We start from the raw sequence: 13,827 nt of genomic DNA on the forward strand, positions 1-13,827 counted from the left end.
CGTTCCACAAGACAGAGATCGGGAATGAGGTGATCATTGCACATCAAACTATAATTAATATAACCAGATTTGACGTTCCGCGAATTTGTTGTGCCCTATTCAGACAAAACATTTGTTGGGGAATGATTGCCATACTGTGAATAGATAAACGGTGTAATATTGACGGACAGTGAGCTGAATACTGTTCTTACCAGTCGCCGAGCTGTGAGTTAACCCAGCCGCCGTGCTGAATGCTGACTGGTTGTTATTTTTCCCTCTTTCTGCTGTCGGTATTCCCCAAGAGATATAATTATTCTGACAATTGTTATAGAACCGTTTGAATTAACTAATATATTGTTCCAAAAGGTGATTGCTGAATTATTTTTTGAAAGTATTTAAATAATTCACTGAACAAATCCGAATAAAAAATACCAGTTCCCAAAGTGATAAAATTATTCTGACAATTGTTATAGGATCGCTTGATTTCTCTAGTATATTGTTCCAAAAGGAAATCACCAAATAATTTCTAGAAAATACCTAAATAAATCGTTGAACAAATTCAAATAAAATACAGGAGAAACACACACGTGGTTGGGCGTCACATACTGATAACCCCCTTTGTATGCGAGGGTGGGGGTGGAAGAGATAAGTTTGTGCCGACACCGCGAGTACGTTCCTGGTTTCGACCAGGGACGGGCTAAGCATACAACGATAGAAATAAACACCACATAGATTGAATATACCTAAATAACGCATTATACACATTATCAGACGAACTAGATAAAATGTCTGCAGCCACCACGCCCAAACTCAAATTCAATGACTTTTTAGATCAGAGCATGATGGATAGAGCTGGAGGGAAAGAACAGTATAACAAAATAAAGTCGGTATGGGAGGGAATAAAATTAAAATGGACCCAGGCAGGTTACCTTAGCGGAGCCCCTCCTGTTGAGGAGCGGCTCAAAGCTATGCAGAGAGAGCTACAGGAAGACGTAGGGAAAGCAACGGCAAGTGAGACAGAGAGGAACAAAGCTCATTTGTTCCAAAAGAAAGGGACAAGAGAGAAAGAACGGGCAGAAGCAGAGTTGAAGGTAGGGACATGGGCTATAGAGGAGTGTAGGAGGGTGCAGCCCAAAAAACAAACCAGACATGATGTGCGTGGCTACTGTGGCGTCGGGGGATGTTAAAGCCCCGCCTGCGATCTTGCCCACGGCTCCCCCTGAGGCCGCTTCTCCCTCACTATACCCAAAATTGTCAATGGAGGCAGTTCAACCCCCGCCATACTCAAAGGGACAAAATCACCGGAGCCCGTCACACAACCCATTCCACGGTAACAACCCTTTCCTCACCAGGGCACCTCCCGCAATACAGGCCCCAGTCCTAAGCATACAGGCAGGCCAGCTCAATGGGGCTATGAGCTTCTGAATAACAGGAGGGCAGATAGAGTGAGAGCAACTCCCCACCACCAGCACTCCACATCCAGGGAACACCTCCCAGAAGCGAGAACACCAATGCAAGGAAGGAGCCTTCCCCGGAAACTCTGCCGGTTCCCTCCTGATAGATCTAGGAGGCTCGGTAGGCTCTGGAGCTACAGGTGGGCGTTTCCTACCTCAGCCACGAGAGTCAGGCAACAGAACAGGACAGCAACAGAAAGACACCCACCAGTTCAGAAATAGACTGTGAAATACAACACTTAAGGAGAGAATTAAGTGAATCAATAGCCCAAGCGAAGGGCCTGATGAATAATGAAGGCAGAGGGATGGGTGAGTACCACATCGAAGGCATGATGAAGGGAAAGGTGACTGACATGACCGAAACACAGGGGGCGACCGCCACCCGGAAGTCTGCCAGGGTGGCTGGACTAAGATCTAAAGGAGTGACCACCAGAGAAGACTGGGACCTGGAACGGGGTGGAGCCAGCATGTATCCCCTACGCCCAGCAGCTGATCCACGCTACGTAGAGTACCAACCCTGGAAAATGACTGACCTGACCACACTGATGGAACAGATGCCCAGCCTACATGGAGGAGCCTCCGCATGGCTACACCAGCTGCAGACTCTGACCTCCGGTCTGGATCTCTGCCTAGGAGACATGAAAGCACTACTAGCCAGAGCCACCAACCATGGGACCATGAACGGCAGCATGACAGCAGCCGACCTCAGAGACCAGCCACCCACCCTGCCCCTAGATCGTTTCAGGACCATTTTATGGGATGAACTGCGCAGATCTTACCCTACTGAAGGGAACTATGCCACTCTGTCCTCCTTCACTATCAGGACGTGGAGGAGCACCAGGGAGAGGAAGAGGAGGACCCCCACCTCTACACTACAGCCCACCAGAACCTAGCTATATGCAGCAGGAACAGCCGGAATACAACCACCCAGGATCCAGCCACATGCAGCAACAGCAAAATATGGCAGGGAACGCTATGCCCTGGCAATGAAGATGTCCCCCACCCGCTGCAGGAGAAGGGAGCCAACTTACTGAAAAAAAAGAAGAAAAAAAAAACATTTTTACCCAAACCAATGAACCTCCTCCCACCCGGATCATCAACAGGTTTTGCACAACTGACAACAGATCTATCTGCGGTTGGATGTTTCTGTAAAAGACTAATTCACCTCATCCGTCCTTTTCCAGAAACAAGAGGGGGAGGAAGCAGAAAGAAGAAAGAAGAAAGAACAAAGAACAAAGAACAAAGGACTGGTGGAACTAAAGACCCTTCAAAAGGTCTCGCACATCTGGTGGCACCCTCAAATTAAAGTAATGACTGACTTATTTTGCGACGTAATGACTGACTTATTTTGTGACGAATGCAACATTTGTGGCAGCCACAACTCAAAGAAACCATATCAAACACCAATGGGCTCATACCCAGTACCTAATGCATGTTTTCAGGACATTAGCATAGATTACACAGATATGGGTGTAGACAATGTAACCAAAGGGATACGCTATCTTTTAGTAATGGTTGATAGGTTCTCCAAATGGGTTGAGGCAATGCCAACAGCAAAAGAGGATGCCACGTCAGTCATCAAGTGGCTACAAACCAAACTAATACCCAGGTATATTGACAGTGGCTCACATTTCAGTAACAAACACCTAAGACAGGTGGAAGAAAGATTTGGCATAACCCACAGATTTGGATCTGTGTATAGGCCCCAATCTCAAGGTCTGGTGGAACGTCAAACCAAAAGTTGAAAGCTAAGATAGCTAAAGTGTGTGCAGGTTCGAAGTTGACATGGGTTGAAGTCCTGCCTCTGGCACTGATGGCTATGAGAGCCTCACCAGGAGCAGGCACCCATCTCTCTCCTCATGAGATAATGACTGTAAGAGTCATGCCTGGTCCACCAAGGGAGGGAGGTCATATGACCGCTCTTGATGTACAACAAATTGTAATGTATGATTATGTGAAAAAACTGACGGTTCTCTCTGCAGCACTCTCTACCCAGGTTCACAAGGTCCAGGAGGGGGAGCTGCCGGGGGACACGCCACCACTGAAGGTAAAAGTTGGAGACTGGGTGAGGGTTAAAGTCCACAAGAGAAAGTGGCTGGAACCCAGGTGGACTGGACCGTACGAAGTGAAGGAGGTTACTTCACACTCAGTCCAGGTCAAAGGTAAATCAGGCGCACCTTGGCACCACCTTACACATTGTACCCCAGCCCCAACTCCTTCCAGAACACTGACTGAAGTCTGAGCTGATTTGAGCAGCCTAATTCGATACCAAATTAAGACACTCCTGACTCAGGTGATGGAGTATCAAACTCCATCTCCCCTGACAAAGGAACCTCGCCCAGTTAGAGGGATATTTCTCTCTCCCTAGGCAAGGCTAGGAATATCTGGGCCTTTGTTTGTGATATTCCTACTGATATTTGAGGTGTCCTTGGGCACTTTCACATGGTTAATAGAACAACTATCACACCCTACCACATCACGTACACTTACCCAGTCCCCTATCCCTGACACCATCTCTAACATCACTCACTCGAATCACTCCCGTCCCAAACGCAGAATTACATCTACAGACCAACAATGCACTCCATACAAGGTTAGAAGCACCACCTTATTGCCTAGTTTCGCTGCATAATAGAGGGGGTTTTTGTTTTCATCATATCCTCCTTCTCGTTTCTGCTATAGTTTTCACGTCTTAAAAGATATGAAGAGGGGGATTTGTCATATATACATATAGTCATAAAAATAGCTCATATATTATACAGCGCCAAACTTATCCGCTTGACTCAAGTCATTGCACGCACCCCTGTCCAAACAGGAAGCACCCTACCCCCAACTTTAAACTGCCCCTCTCAGTTCTCCCTACCTCACGATCCCCTGACACACAAATACCTTCTTGCATAAACACACACACTCCATCCCCCCTCTACTGGTCGGGTGCACAGAACAGAAGATTCTGCTGTGCACCATTGGGGCTCCTGCTCTGGCTGGAGCAGGTCCGCCTCCAACCCTTCGGGACCATTCAGAAGGCGACACGACAAGACTCCACCTACATCATTCTATGTATAAAAAATGTTGTAACCTTTGTCTAAGCCCTTTTTCAGCTAACTCCATTTGAGCTATATGAATCAGGTCCGTGCACGTTAAAACTGCAGGACAAGATATCTTTTGACTCAATAAACTGCCTTTTTGTTACAACTGAAATCCACTCTGTCCAGCGTCCATGATTTGGTCTCACTCTCCTGTAAGTTAATCATCAACACATGACAAAGGTTTCAAGTAGGCTCTTCAATAGTGTTATCCTGGTCACTTTAGAGGTAAAATGGACAGAACGAGATAGCGGACTGGTTAAGGGTCTGTAGGAAACAGGAGAAGCTGTGATGACCGAGAGGTTAAGGCGTTGGACTCGAAATCCAATGGGGTCTCCCCGCGCAGGTTCGAACCCTGCTCACAGCGCTTTGACAAACCAGTCTTTATTTGCAACATATCATTGGAGACATGTTATGGATAATGTGCTTAATGCATGGACTTGTCCTTTCATTCAAGTGCTCAGAATATTTTTTCCTTGACAAACAGTTCAAATAGGCTTTTCAGTAGAAAGTCTAGTCTTTACAGAAGTAAAATGTACAGAATCAGATAGCCGACTGGTTAAGTTCTGGTTTTTAATGTAGCAGGCTGTGATGGCCGAGTGGTTAAGGCGTTGGACTTGAAATCCAATGGGGTCTCCCCGCACAGATTCGAATCCTGCTCACAGCGCTTTGACAAACCAGTCTTTATTTGCAACATGTCATTGGAGACTTGATATTGATAATGTTTGCTTAATGCATGGACTTGTTCTTTGATTCAGGTGCTCAGAGTATATCTGCATTGGTAAACAGTTAAAATAGTCTCTTCAGTACAGAGACTGTTGTTTGTATTAGATTTATGATGGAAATTCTGAGAGACAGGTCGGTATGTCCTCAGACCTGAAACCCCATGGGGTCTCTCTGCTCTTTTTTAAATCTTATTCTCAGTGCACTTGTACTTTCTCTGCACATAGTTTTTTGACTTGCACATTAAACTTCCAACCTTCACAGCTTTGGAAAGGACCGAGGTTAATTGGCGCAATAAGAGCAAAATGTTGTGCCATCAAGTTTACCATTTTTCACCAATGATGTCTGTTTCCAAATCCCAATCCCTTTACTTGCATTCCAACAGCTGCAATGGCCGAGTTCTTTAGACTTTGGACCTGAATTTCAATGGGGTCTCCCCACCCATGTTCTTAACTTGCTTGAAGCATATAGCCCACTTCTGCTTTATCCTCATCAATTTCCTTAGATTCCTGTGATGGCTAAGTGGTTTAAGCATTGTAATTGAAGTCCAATGTATTCTCCCTGTACAGTTTTCAACTCTCCTTAGTGGGCGATGATAAAGTCGACCTTTAATAATTGGGTCTATCTCCTTTGAATTTAAATTGTCCTTACTTTATGTGCTCGTCCCACGATTGAAGTGCTTGCTTAGAAAATAGCTTTTTTTTTAAACTTTGCTTGAAAAAAAAAAAATGGATTGAACCCTGCGAGCAGCGCTTTGACCATCCAGTCTTTATTTGTAACATGTCATTGGGGACTTGATATGGATAATGCTTGGACATGTCCTTTGATTCAAGTGCTCAGAATTGATCTTCCATGACAAAGGTTTCAAGTAGGTTCTTCAATAGCGTTAATCTGGTCACATTAGAGGTAAAATGGACAGAACGAGATAGCGGACTGGTTAAGGGCCTGTAGGAAACAGGAGAAGCTGTGATGGCCGAGAGGTTAAGGCGTTGGACTCGAAATCCAATGGGGTCTCCCCGCGCAGGTTCGAACCCTGCTCACAGCGCTTTGACAAACCAGTCTTTATTTGCAACATATCATTGGAGACATGGATAATGGATAATGTGCTTAATGTCCTTTCATTCAAGTGCTCAGAATATTTTTTCCTTGACAAACAGTTCAAATAGGCTTTTCAGTAGAAAGTCTAGTCTTTACAGAAGTAAAATGTACAGAATCAGATAGCCGACTGGTTAAGTTCTGGTTTTTAATGTAGCAGGCTGTGATGGGCGAGTGGTTAAGGCGTTGGACTTGAAATCCAATGGGGTCTCCCCGCGCAGGTTCGAACCCTGCTCACAGCGCTTTGACAAACAGGTCTTTATTTGCAACATGTCATTGGAGACTTGATATTTATGATGTATGCTTAATGCATACATACTTAATGCATACAGTCCTTTGATTCAGGTGGTCAGAATAAAATTCCTTGACAAACAGTTCAAACAGGCTCTTCAGTAGAAGGTCTAGTCTTTACAGAAGTAAAATGTACAGAATCAGATAGCCGACTGGTATTTAACGTAGCTAGCTGCGATGGCCACGTGGTTAAGGCGTTGGACTCGAAATCCAATGGGGTCTACCCACACATGATCGAACCCTGCTCACAGTGCTTTGACAAACCAGTAAAGTAAAATGTACAGAATCAGATAGCCGACTGGTTAAGGCCTGGTTTTTAATGTAACGCTATCTCGTTTGCAACATGTCATTGGAGACTTGATATGGATAATGTCTGGACTTGTCCTTTGATTCAGGTGGTCAGAATATAATTCCTTGACAAACAGGTTCTTCAGTAGAAGGTCTAGTCTTTACAGAAGTAAAATGTACAGAATCAGATAGCCGACTGGTTAAGGCCTGGTTTTTAATGTAGCAAGCTGCGATGGCCGAGTGGTTAAGGCGTTGGACTTGAAATCCAATGGGGTCTCCCCGCGCAGATCTGAACCCTGCTCACAGCGCTTTGACAAACCAGTCTTTATTTGCAACATGTCATTGGAGACTTGATATGGATAATGTTTGCTTAATGCATGGACTTGTTCTTTGATTCAGGTGCTCAGAGTATATCTGCATTGGTAAAGAGTTAAAATAGTCTCTTCAGTACAGAGACTGTTGTTTGTATTAGATTTATGATGGAAATTCTGAGAGACAGGTCGGTATGTCCTCAGACCTGAAACCCCATGGGGTCTCTCTGCTCTTTTTTAAATCTTATTCTCAGTGAATAGTCCACTTGTACTTTCTCTGCACATAGTTTTTTGACTTGCACATTAAACTTCCAACCTTCACAGCTTTGGAAAGGACCGAGGTTAATTGGCGCAATAAGAGCAAAATGTTGTGCCATCAAGTTTACCATTTTTCACCAATGATGTCTGTTTCCAAATCCCAATCCCTTTACTTGCATTCCAACAGCTGCAATGGCCGAGTTCTTTAGACTTTGGACCTGAATTTCAATGGGGTCTCCCCACCCATGTTCTTAACTTGCTTGAAGCATATAGCCCACTTCTGCTTTATCCTCATCAATTTCCTTAGATTCCTGTGATGGCTAAGTGGTTTAAGCATTGTAATTGAAGTCCAATGTATTCTCCCTGTACAGTTTTCAACTCTCCTTAGTGGGCGATGATAAAGTCGACCTTTAATAATTGGGTCTATCTCCTTTGAATTTAAATTGTCCTTACTTTATGTGCTCGTCCCACGATTGAAGTGCTTGCTTAGAAAATAGCTTTTTTTTAAAACTTTGCTTGAAAAAAAAAAATGGATTGAACCCTGCGAGCAGCGCTTTGACCATCCAGTCTTTCTTTGTAACATGTCAATGGGGACTTGATATGGATAATGCTTGGACATGTCCTTTGATTCAAGTGCTCAGAATTGATCTTCCATGACAAAGGTTTCAAGTAGGTTCTTCAATAGCGTTAATCTGGTCACATTAGAGGTAAAATGGACAGAACGAGATAGCGGACTGGTTAAGGGCCTGTAGGAAACAGGAGAAGCTGTGATGGCCGAGAGGTTAAGGCGTTGGACTCGAAATCCAATGGGGTCTCCCCGCGCAGGTTCGAACCCTGCTCACAGCGCTTTGACAAACCAGTCTTTATTTGCAACATATCATTGGAGACATGGATAATGGATAATGTGCTTAATGTCCTTTCATTCAAGTGCTCAGAATATTTTTTCCTTGACAAACAGTTCAAATAGGCTTTTCAGTAGAAAGTCTAGTCTTTACAGAAGTAAAATGTACAGAATCAGATAGCCGACTGGTTAAGTTCTGGTTTTTAATGTAGCAGGCTGTGATGGCCGAGTGGTTAAGGCGTTGGACTTGAAATCCAATGGGGTCTCCCCGCGCAGGTTCGAACCCTGCTCACAGCGCTTTGACAAACAGGTCTTTATTTGCAACATGTCATTGGAGACTTGATATTTATGATGTGTGCTTAATGCATGGACCTGTCCTTTGATTCAGGTGGTCAGAATAAAATTCCTTGACAAACAGTTCAAACAGGCTCTTCAGTAGAAGGTCTAGTCTTTACAGAAGTAAAATGTACAGAATCAGATAGCCGACTGGTATTTAACGTAGCTAGCTGCGATGGCCACGTGGTTAAGGCGTTGGACTCGAAATCCAATGGGGTCTACCCACACATGATCGAACCCTGCTCACAGTGCTTTGACAAACCAGTAAAGTAAGATGTACAGAATCAGATAGCCGACTGGTTAAGGCCTGGTTTTTAATGTAACGCTATCTCGTTTGCAACATGTCATTGGAGACTTGATATGGATAATGTCTGGACTTGTCCTTTGATTCAGGTGGTCAGAATATAATTCCTTGACAAACAGGTTCTTCAGTAGAAGGTCTAGTCTTTACAGAAGTAAAATGTACAGAATCAGATAGCCGACTGGTTAAGGCCTGGTTTTTAATGTAGCAAGCTGCGATGGCCGAGTGGTTAAGGCGTTGGACTTGAAATCCAATGGGGTCTCCCCGCGCAGGTTCGAACCCTGCTCACAGCGCTTTGACAAACAGGTCTTTATTTGCAACATGTCATTGGAGACTTGATATTTATGATGTATGCTTAATGCATACATACTTAATGCATACAGTCCTTTGATTCAGGTGGTCAGAATAAAATTCCTTGACAAACAGTTCAAACAGGCTCTTCAGTAGAAGGTCTAGTCTTTACAGAAGTAAAATGTACAGAATCAGATAGCCGACTGGTATTTAACGTAGCTAGCTGCGATGGCCACGTGGTTAAGGCGTTGGACTCGAAATCCAATGGGGTCTACCCACACATGATCGAACCCTGCTCACAGTGCTTTGACAAACCAGTAAAGTAAAATGTACAGAATCAGATAGCCGACTGGTTAAGGCCTGGTTTTTAATGTAACGCTATCTCGTTTGCAACATGTCATTGGAGACTTGATATGGATAATGTCTGGACTTGTCCTTTGATTCAGGTGGTCAGAATATAATTCCTTGACAAACAGGTTCTTCAGTAGAAGGTCTAGTCTTTACAGAAGTAAAATGTACAGAATCAGATAGCCGACTGGTTAAGGCCTGGTTTTTAATGTAGCAAGCTGCGATGGCCGAGTGGTTAAGGCGTTGGACTTGAAATCCAATGGGGTCTCCCCGCGCAGATCTGAACCCTGCTCACAGCGCTTTGACAAACCAGTCTTTATTTGCAACATGTCATTGGAGACTTGATATGGATAATGTTTGCTTAATGCATGGACTTGTTCTTTGATTCAGGTGCTCAGAGTATATCTGCATTGGTAAAGAGTTAAAATAGTCTCTTCAGTACAGAGACTGTTGTTTGTATTAGATTTATGATGGAAATTCTGAGAGACAGGTCGGTATGTCCTCAGACCTGAAACCCCATGGGGTCTCTCTGCTCTTTTTTAAATCTTATTCTCAGTGAATAGTCCACTTGTACTTTCTCTGCACATAGTTTTTTGACTTGCACATTAAACTTCCAACCTTCACAGCTTTGGAAAGGACCGAGGTTAATTGGCGCAATAAGAGCAAAATGTTGTGCCATCAAGTTTACCATTTTTCACCAATGATGTCTGTTTCCAAATCCCAATCCCTTTACTTGCATTCCAACAGCTGCAATGGCTGAGTTCTTTAGACTTTGGACCTGAATTTCAATGGGGTCTCCCCACCCATGTTCTTAACTTGCTTGAAGCATATAGCCCACTTCTGCTTTATCCTCATCAATTTCCTTAGATTCCTGTGATGGCTAAGTGGTTTAAGCATTGTAATTGAAGTCCAATGTATTCTCCCTGTACAGTTTTCAACTCTCCTTAGTGGGCGATGATAAAGTCGACCTTTAATAATTGGGTCTATCTCCTTTGAATTTAAATTGTCCTTACTTTATGTGCTCGTCCCACGATTGAAGTGCTTGCTTAGAAAATAGCTTTTTTTTTTAAACTTTGCTTGAAAAAAAAAAAAATGGATTGAACCCTGCGAGCAGCGCTTTGACCATCCAGTCTTTATTTGTAACATGTCATTGGGGACTTGATATGGATAATGCTTGGACATGTCCTTTGATTCAAGTGCTCAGAATTGATCTTCCATGACAAAGGTTTCAAGTAGGTTCTTCAATAGCGTTAATCTGGTCACATTAGAGGTAAAATGGACAGAACGAGATAGCGGACTGGTTAAGGGCCTGTAGGAAACAGGAGAAGCTGTGATGGCCGAGAGGTTAAGGCGTTGGACTCGAAATCCAATGGGGTCTCCCCGCGCAGGTTCGAACCCTGCTCACAGCGCTTTGACAAACCAGTCTTTATTTGCAACATATCATTGGAGACATGGATAATGTGCTTAATGTCCTTTCATTCAAGTGCTCAGAATATTTTTTCCTTGACAAACAGTTCAAATAGGCTTTTCAGTAGAAAGTCTAGTCTTTACAGAAGTAAAATGTACAGAATCAGATAGCCGACTGGTTAAGTTCTGGTTTTTAATGTAGCAGGCTGTGATGGCCGAGTGGTTAAGGCGTTGGACTTGAAATCCTATGGGGTCTCCCCGCGCAAGTTCGAACCCTGCTCACAGCGCTTTGACAAACAGGTCTTTATTTGCAACATGTCATTGGAGACTTGATATTTATGATGTGTGCTTAATGCTTCAGGTGGTCAGAATAAAATTCCTTGACAAACAGGCTCTTCAGTAGAAGGTCTAGTCTTTACAGAAGTAAAATGTACAGAATCAGATAGCCGACTGGTATTTAACGTAGCTAGCTGCGATGGCCACGTGGTTAAGGCGTTGGACTCGAAATCCAATGGGGTCTACCCACACATGATCGAACCCTGCTCACAGTGCTTTGACAAACCAGTAAAGTAAAATGTACAGAATCAGATAGCCGACTGGTTAAGGCCTGGTTTTTAATGTAACGCTATCTCGTTTGCAACATGTCATTGGAGACTTGATATGGATAATGTCTGGACTTGTCCTTTGATTCAGGTGGTCAGAATATAATTCCTTGACAAACAGGTTCTTCAGTAGAAGGTCTAGTCTTTACAGAAGTAAAATGTACAGAATCAGATAGCCGACTGGTTAAGGCCTGGTTTTTAATGTAACGCTATCTCGTTTGCAACATGTCATTGGAGACTTGATATGGATAATGTCTGGACTTGTCCTTTGATTCAGGTGGTCAGAATATAATTCCTTGACAAACAGGTTCTTCAGTAGAAGGTCTAGTCTTTACAGAAGTAAAATGTACAGAATCAGATAGCCGACTGGTTAAGGCCTGGTTTTTAATGTAGCAAGCCGCGATGGCCGAGTGGTTAAGGCGTTGGACTTGAAATCTAATGGGGTCTCCCCACGCAGATTTGAACCCTGCTCACAGCGCTTTGACAAACCAGTCTTTATTTGCAACATGTCATTGGAGACTTGATATGGATAATGTTTGCTTAATGCATGGACTTGTTCTTTGATTCAGGTGCTCAGAGTATATCTGCATTGATAAACAGTTAAAATAGTCTCTTCAGTACAGAGACTGTTGTTTGTATTAGATTTATGATGGAAATTCTGAGAGACAGGTCGGTATGTCCTCAGACTTGAAACCCCATGGGGTCTCTCTGCTCTTTTTTAAATCTTATTCTCAGTGAATAGTCCACTTGTACTTTCTCTGCACATAGTTTTTTGACTTGCACATTAAACTTTCAACCTTCACAGCTTTGGAAAGGACCGAGGTTAATTGGCGCAATAAGAGCAAAATGTTGTGCCATCAAGTTTACAATTTTTCACCAATGATGTCTGTTTCCAAATCCCAATCCCTTTACTTGCATTCCAACAGCTGCAATGGCCGAGTTCTTTAGACTTTGGACCTGAATTTCAATGGGGTCTCCCCACCCATGTTCTTAACTTGCTTGAAGGATATAGCCCACTTCTGCTTTATCCTCATCAATTTCCTGAGATTCCTGTGATGGCTAAGTGGTTTAAGCATTGTAATTGAAGTCCAATGTATTCTCCCTGTACAGTTTTCAACTCTGTTACTGGGCGATGATAAAGTCGACCTTTAATAATTGGGTCTATCTCCTTTGAATTTCAATTGTCCTTACTTTATGTGCTCGTCCCACGATTGAAGTGCTTAGAAAATAGCTTTTTTTTAAACTTTGCTTGAAAAAAAAAAAATGGATTGAACCCTGCGAGCAGCGCTTTGACCATCCAGTCTTTATTTGTAACATGTCATTGGGGACTTGATATGGATAATGCTTGGACATGTCCTTTGATTCAAGTGCTCAGAATTGATCTTCCATGACAAAGGTTTCAAGTAGGTTCTTCAATAGCGTTAATCTGGTCACATTAGAGGTAAAATGGACAGAACGAGATAGCGGACTGGTTAAGGGCCTGTAGGAAACAGGAGAACCTGTGATGGCCGAGAGGTTAAGGCGTTGGACTCGAAATCCAATGGGGTCTCCCCGCGCAGGTTCGAACACTGCTCACAGCGCTTTGACAAACCAGTCTTTATTTGCAACATATCATTGGATAATGTGCTTAATGTCCTTTCATTCAAGTGCTCAGAATATTTTTTCCTTGACAAACAGTTCAAATAGGCTTTTCAGTAGAAAGTCTAGTCTTTACAGAAGTAAAATGTACAGAATCAGATAGCCGACTGGTTAAGTTCTGGTTTTTAATGTAGCAGGCTGTGATGGCCGAGTGGTTAAGGCGTTGGACTTGAAATCCAATGGGGTCTCCCCGCGCAGGTTCGAGCCCTGCTCACAGCGCTTTGACAAACAGGTCTTTATTTGCAACATGTCATTGGCGACTTGATAATTATGATGTGTGCTTAATGCATGGACCTGTCCTTTGATTCAGGTGGTCAGAATAAAATTCCTTGACAAACAGTTCAAACAGGCTCTTCAGTAGAATGTCTAGTCTTTACAGAAGTAAAATGTACAGAATCAGATAGCCGACTGGTATTTAACATAGCTAGCTGCGATGGCCACGTGGTTAAGGCGTTGGACTCGAAATCCAATGGGGTCTACCCACACATGATCGAACCCTGCTCACAGTGCTTTGACAAACCAGTAAAGTAAAATGTACAGAATCAGACTGGTTTTTAATGTAACGCTATCTCGTTTGC

At 43.4% G+C, this 13,827-nt stretch overlaps 14 non-coding genes across 14 annotated transcripts; all 14 read left to right on the forward strand.

Annotated features, from left to right (window-relative positions):
* The first annotated feature begins 4,804 nt into the window (after window positions 1-4,804).
* trnas-cga (transfer RNA serine (anticodon CGA)) lies at window positions 4,805-4,886 on the forward strand. Its single transcript has one exon. It is a non-coding gene; the product is annotated as a tRNA-Ser (tRNA).
* A 218-nt stretch (window positions 4,887-5,104) lies between these two features.
* Window positions 5,105-5,186, forward strand: trnas-uga (transfer RNA serine (anticodon UGA)). Its single transcript has one exon. It is a non-coding gene; the product is annotated as a tRNA-Ser (tRNA).
* Window positions 5,187-6,205: 1,019 nt separating this feature from the next.
* Window positions 6,206-6,287, forward strand: trnas-cga (transfer RNA serine (anticodon CGA)). Its single transcript has one exon. It is a non-coding gene; the product is annotated as a tRNA-Ser (tRNA).
* A 210-nt stretch (window positions 6,288-6,497) lies between these two features.
* trnas-uga (transfer RNA serine (anticodon UGA)) lies at window positions 6,498-6,579 on the forward strand. Its single transcript has one exon. It is a non-coding gene; the product is annotated as a tRNA-Ser (tRNA).
* A 563-nt stretch (window positions 6,580-7,142) lies between these two features.
* trnas-uga (transfer RNA serine (anticodon UGA)) lies at window positions 7,143-7,224 on the forward strand. The gene has a single exon. It is a non-coding gene; the product is annotated as a tRNA-Ser (tRNA).
* Window positions 7,225-8,249: 1,025 nt separating this feature from the next.
* Window positions 8,250-8,331, forward strand: trnas-cga (transfer RNA serine (anticodon CGA)). The gene has a single exon. It is a non-coding gene; the product is annotated as a tRNA-Ser (tRNA).
* A 210-nt stretch (window positions 8,332-8,541) lies between these two features.
* On the forward strand, window positions 8,542-8,623 carry trnas-uga (transfer RNA serine (anticodon UGA)). Its single transcript has one exon. It is a non-coding gene; the product is annotated as a tRNA-Ser (tRNA).
* A 551-nt stretch (window positions 8,624-9,174) lies between these two features.
* trnas-uga (transfer RNA serine (anticodon UGA)) lies at window positions 9,175-9,256 on the forward strand. The gene has a single exon. It is a non-coding gene; the product is annotated as a tRNA-Ser (tRNA).
* Window positions 9,257-9,819: 563 nt separating this feature from the next.
* Window positions 9,820-9,901, forward strand: trnas-uga (transfer RNA serine (anticodon UGA)). The gene has a single exon. It is a non-coding gene; the product is annotated as a tRNA-Ser (tRNA).
* A 1,028-nt stretch (window positions 9,902-10,929) lies between these two features.
* Window positions 10,930-11,011, forward strand: trnas-cga (transfer RNA serine (anticodon CGA)). Its single transcript has one exon. It is a non-coding gene; the product is annotated as a tRNA-Ser (tRNA).
* A 203-nt stretch (window positions 11,012-11,214) lies between these two features.
* On the forward strand, window positions 11,215-11,296 carry trnas-uga (transfer RNA serine (anticodon UGA)). The gene has a single exon. It is a non-coding gene; the product is annotated as a tRNA-Ser (tRNA).
* Window positions 11,297-12,007: 711 nt separating this feature from the next.
* On the forward strand, window positions 12,008-12,089 carry trnas-uga (transfer RNA serine (anticodon UGA)). Its single transcript has one exon. It is a non-coding gene; the product is annotated as a tRNA-Ser (tRNA).
* Window positions 12,090-13,109: 1,020 nt separating this feature from the next.
* On the forward strand, window positions 13,110-13,191 carry trnas-cga (transfer RNA serine (anticodon CGA)). The gene has a single exon. It is a non-coding gene; the product is annotated as a tRNA-Ser (tRNA).
* A 195-nt stretch (window positions 13,192-13,386) lies between these two features.
* Window positions 13,387-13,468, forward strand: trnas-uga (transfer RNA serine (anticodon UGA)). Its single transcript has one exon. It is a non-coding gene; the product is annotated as a tRNA-Ser (tRNA).
* The last annotated feature ends 359 nt before the right edge of the window (window positions 13,469-13,827 follow it).

This window comes from Oncorhynchus mykiss, chromosome 12, assembly GCF_057628025.1.
Source record: "Oncorhynchus mykiss isolate SJ-2025 chromosome 12, ASM5762802v1, whole genome shotgun sequence".
NCBI classification, from domain to species: domain Eukaryota; kingdom Metazoa; phylum Chordata; class Actinopteri; order Salmoniformes; family Salmonidae; genus Oncorhynchus; species Oncorhynchus mykiss.